Genomic DNA, 5,198 nt, shown 5'->3' on the forward strand with positions numbered 1-5,198 from the left:
AGAAGGTTAGGCAAGGGAAAGTCCAAACTAGATATTTGATAGGTGGGAAGTCTACCTATGGAAGTGACTAGTCCTAATGAGGAGTTTGGCATGGGTAAATCAGTAGATTAGACCTACAAGGTAAGACTTAGATAAGCTATTAGATTTGAGAGATGTCCTAAGACAATCGCCTTATGGTTATACTATTTATTGGATAAATAGCAATTCTTTATTTGAGTGCACATTCTCTATGTGTTTGATTGGATCTTAAACTCATTTACTGAATGCCCACAATATGATTCATAACATGAGAGAATTTATAATTGGATCACAACTACTAAGCACCTCTACATGTGCAATTATAAATGTATTGAAATTATCCCTAATCGAGGAATTGATGAGCACGGATGTCATCAATTCTATTGAGACTAGCACGTGTTAAACTCCTTAGTTTACTAAGCAACTGATCTCACTACTGCAGACATTGGATGTTGAGAGTTAAATGTAAATGCTAGTTAAAGGTAACTAGTTCATTGGAGTGACTTGCCTTGAGACTTCATATGATTTTATACATATGTCAATGAAGATCTCATTGTAGCTTAAGTGCAAGTTTCCTTGGACTTGTGGTATTCAAGTCACCTTGGTCATGGAGGGTTATATTTAAAAAAAATATCTCTAATGAGGTGTGGACCCTAGGATGATTGGGTATAAGTCGAAGTGCTTAAAGGTGTTTGAATAGCCCACAGAGGATTCACCAGTCTTTATAAAAAGAGACATATACCCTACGATCGCTTATTAGGATTGTTATTAAAAATCTTTGGTCAAAGTATTACATATCAAGAGTACGACACTCTTGGACACATGTACAAGCAACTTAAATCCATAGGACAAGAAAGTAGCTTGGGCTAGGTGTGACGTAGTCATTCTAGTGGGAACTGACACATATAGACCATGTCTTCAACCAAACGGGTATAAGACGGTGAAAGGAATGAGACACGTCTCATTGTAGCTGTTGAAATGTTTAGAAGTGTTCTGGAATCAATCGTTGATTTTTTGACCAATTGGGGATTATGATGTACTACTAGGTACCACTCATAATCGTTCTATAATTAATGATTAATTACGGACGATCAACATAACTGGGAATCTATTGGATCACACGAACTACAAGTTCTCCGAAGGACTTAAAATGAGTTTGAGAATTAGATTTTTAGTTCAAGAGAATAAAGTCTAGTTGAACCAGATAAAGGACAAAATGATGGATTTCATCTTATGAAGATGAAACGAACGAAATTGATTTCGTTCCAATCGAAGGTCATTTGGTTATTAAACCAAGTGATTCGATGTTGAACTAAATTAAACCAACTTGGTTTGGTTCATGATGGAAGAGATTTTGGCAGAAAAAATGTGATGAAAAGATTCATCTTGCGAAGATGAATTGAACAAAACTATTTTGGATCAAATCGGTGGTCGTTTGGTTAGTGAACCAAGCGAACCAAGATTAAATCCGATTTGCTATAGTAAACCCTAAATCGGTTCAAATCAATTTGGGTTTTCTTTTTGGTCCGATTTAATTCCTCCTCCAGTTCACGCTCATTCGGCCGCACGCATCCCACCCGCCGCCATAAATTCTCGCGCGAGACATGGTCTTGCACGTTGCCCACGTCTGTCGGATTTGGCAATTTTGGTTTCGACACCGAAGAACTCATGGTGGTCGCATATAAAGGAAGGGCAAAGGGTGGAGGAGAAAGGCAAGCCAAAACCCTAAGTGAGAAGGGAGGGAACACGAAAGAATCCAAGCGCCGCCATTGATAATTCCTTGTTGGCAGGGTTAATTAGGGCTTATTTTGGATTTTCTTGATCGCATTTCATGTCGTATTTGGGTTTGTTGAGCTTAATTCTTGTCTTGGATGAAATTTTGTCTTCATTCTAATTTTTCATGATTTTTGGGTGATTTTTGGATATTAATTTTATGGTCTTTAATTTTTGCAGGAATTAGAATGAAGAGAATGATAAATTGGAAGGCTAAATTGCGAGAAAAATCAATTTGGTTCGAGTCCGGATTCAAATCAGATTCATATGTGGCTCAACCAGGTCCAATATCAATTCTGGCTCAGCCTGGGTTCAAAATTGGTTCAATTGCAAACTCAAGTCAAGCTCAGGTTTAACCCAAATCAAAATCAAGCTCAAATCAAAGCCTAGTCCACCAAATCCATCAGCCCAATCCATTTCCAAATCAAATTAGCTCAGCCTGTTCAAATTAGGTTTCGGTTCAATGGAAATTAAACCCGGTTCAAATGTCGCCGGTTCAATGCATGGGTTTAAAGGGGCGCTGGTTCAGAGAGAAACACGAGCTCGATTCGCTATTCTCTCGATCCCTAATCTCGCGACGCCTTCTTCTTCGCCGAGCTCCCGTCGCGAGCTTCCACCTCCCCTTCTGCAATCAACATTCAAGCGGCGGCAGGCAACTTCCACGGATGACGAACGCCGACGCCAGCGCAGGAGCCGTCGCCGTGAGCGGAGTGGCCGACGATCGATTTCTTCACCCCCGTTTGCTGCAGGAAGTCATTGGGAGTGGCCAGCTCCGGCGATCGGCGGCCGACGTCCATCCCGCATAGTAGAGAGCAGGCCGTGAGTGGTTGCTCCGGCAAGCTTTCTATCCTTCCACATCCACAGGAATTCCGAGCAGTGGAGCCTTCGCTGACGTGGATTCGAACGTGGAGGAACCCCTGTTCTGATCTCCGACCATCTCATCCACCGAAGACGCGAGGTAAGGCTGTGTTTTGGGTTCTAACTTTTTCTGTGGATTCAGCAGGGAGAGAGCTTGAGCAGAGACCGCATCTAGCGTTCTTCTCCGATCCGAGCTCGCCGGGGTTGGCCATCTCCGGCGGCGTTCTTCCATCCATGTTGGTGTTCTTCGACTATTGGTTGCCATGCCCCTGTTCTGTACCAATTGGAGCTACACTTCCATCCACTTCCACGATTCCCCTGTTTTCTTCTCCTCATTGGTGCCAGCGCCGTTGAGGGAAACCCTAATCTCTAGTTCTATTTACTTCTGGTTTTGTTGAGTTTCTTTAGTTCTATTACCTGTCAATTTCAATCAATTAAAACCCCCACTTCCTTGTTATTCTGTTGGTGAAGTTTTGCTGAATAATTTGTTTTAACTGTTGGTTACGGTTTGGTATGAAGGATCTGTTCTTGATAGTTGGTTTCGGTTTGAATGGATGAATTTTTGTTGATGTTTCAGTTGTTTGGTTGATTATGAATGTAATTGAATGATGCAAGTAGATAGCATGAGTTTTCTATAGCCGGTTAAAGTCAATACTGTGTTGTTTGATTTATGTGGAGAAAGGTTCGTTTGTGGGCTATGAGATGCTCATCTATTTGGTTTAAAGCCCATGTTGTTGTTGGATCTTAAGTATGAATGAATTCATGGTATGCCATGGGATGTTGGGATAGGGTAAGTTTGTTAAAGCCGGTTTAGAATGCTTAAGTGGTTGATTCATGTGCACATGAGTGGAGTTGTGATTGTGGTGAATTGTTGTAGAAAATGTTTGGTTGAGGATTGTATATGGATTGTGTTATTTGTGTATATTAGTATGATGTATGCTAAGTTATTGGTTGTTGTATGATTTTGAATTCATGATTGTAGATTATGTAAATGAAATCTTGTTGTGTTGTATATTATAATAATGCTTGTGAACCATGAATTATGAATTGTGAATGGTTGTATGCTATTGTATCCTAATGTTCATGTGTTTGTATATGGGATGTTTGTGTATGTATGTTGATTTGGTGTTAATACAATAATCTGTGAAAGTGTAACAAGTTGTATATTAATTTAGTTGTAGGTTATGTATTGTTGTATGTCGTGTAAATGAAATTTGTTTGTAGATTTATTTCTTGGTGTTGGAATTGTAAGTCACTATGAATTAGGTTTGTAATTATTGTGAGTGTATATATGAGTGTTGAATGATACCTGATGTGAGATTAGGATTTAGCTATGTGGGTATGATGTTGTATACTTAATGTATAGAATTCATTTTGTATATTAAATTTTGTTAATAAATGTCACTTTTATATCATTAGTTGAATAAATGTATAATTAGGACTGTGTATTCTGTATACTTAGGATTCATTTATTAATTGTAAATTAAATTGTGAATAAATAAAATTGCTTGTAGATAGGAATGAATAAAACATAAATACCACCGCAGCACAGGTCTGGAATAACATCCTGTCATTGAGTCCGAGAGAGAGATGACCCGGACCTCCCTATACCATTTAAGGTGATAATAAGAGGTTTGGTAAATAAATAAATAATTAATTTTGATGGGTGTAAGTGGCAAATAAATAAAGGGATTAAAAGTAAATAAATAAATTTCCCATACAAAACACACCGCATCAGCCATCCACCTCTCTGTTCTCTATCGTGACGCTGAAGTTCTTCTTCTTCACATATGGTTTGCCCATCGGTCTTCGGCCTTCTTCTGATCGAGTGGCATCGCATCCCTTCTCCCAAGCACGTGGACCATTCCCGAACGCAGTCGAGCAGTGTTCCTCCTCCTTCGATCGTGGCATCTTCCTCTATTGCTCCCGGCTGGGTAAAGTCATTGATGCGTTGAGCGATAACAGCAAGAAGGTTGCAGAAGGGGAGTGGCATAAACCCTAGTCACTGCTGGCTGGCGTTTGCTCGCATCGGCTGCTTCTTCAAGGGTTTGTGAGGAGAAACAAAGACTGTAGGATTGTGTATGCGCTAGAGGGGGGTGAATAGTGCGTGTAGCTTTTTACTTTCGTTCGTTAACTATCCAAATACTAGCAGCAGAATATTAGAAACATAATGCAAAAGGACACACAGATTTTTACTTGGTTCCTAACCCTCCAGGGTTAGTATGTCGAAGGCCTAATCACGGGAGACGCCTGTCCACTAGTGGTCTCCTTTCCAAACGTCGTTCAGAGGCAGAGAAACCCGTCTTACAGTCCAAAACAAACAATAGTAAATGAAATAAGGACAGTAAAATAAATGCAAACTCTTGGTCGCCGATCTAGAAGTCCTGAGCGCCACGCACTCTCCCTGGATCTTCCGTGGTTGCAAGAACTTGGACTTGTTCACGTTCGGTAGCGGCTCTTTACGGAAAGGAGGACGTATATATTCTTCATTAAGTTGTTGGTTGAAGCCTCCTTTTATACTGCTCCTAGTTGGGATCGATGCGTTCGTT

The sequence above is a fragment of the Curcuma longa genome, chromosome 3, assembly GCF_044706935.1.
Source record: "Curcuma longa cultivar G26 ecotype Majalengka, Jawa Barat chromosome 3, ITB_CL_G26_1.1, whole genome shotgun sequence".
In the NCBI taxonomy this organism is placed as follows: Eukaryota; Viridiplantae; Streptophyta; class Magnoliopsida; order Zingiberales; family Zingiberaceae; genus Curcuma; species Curcuma longa.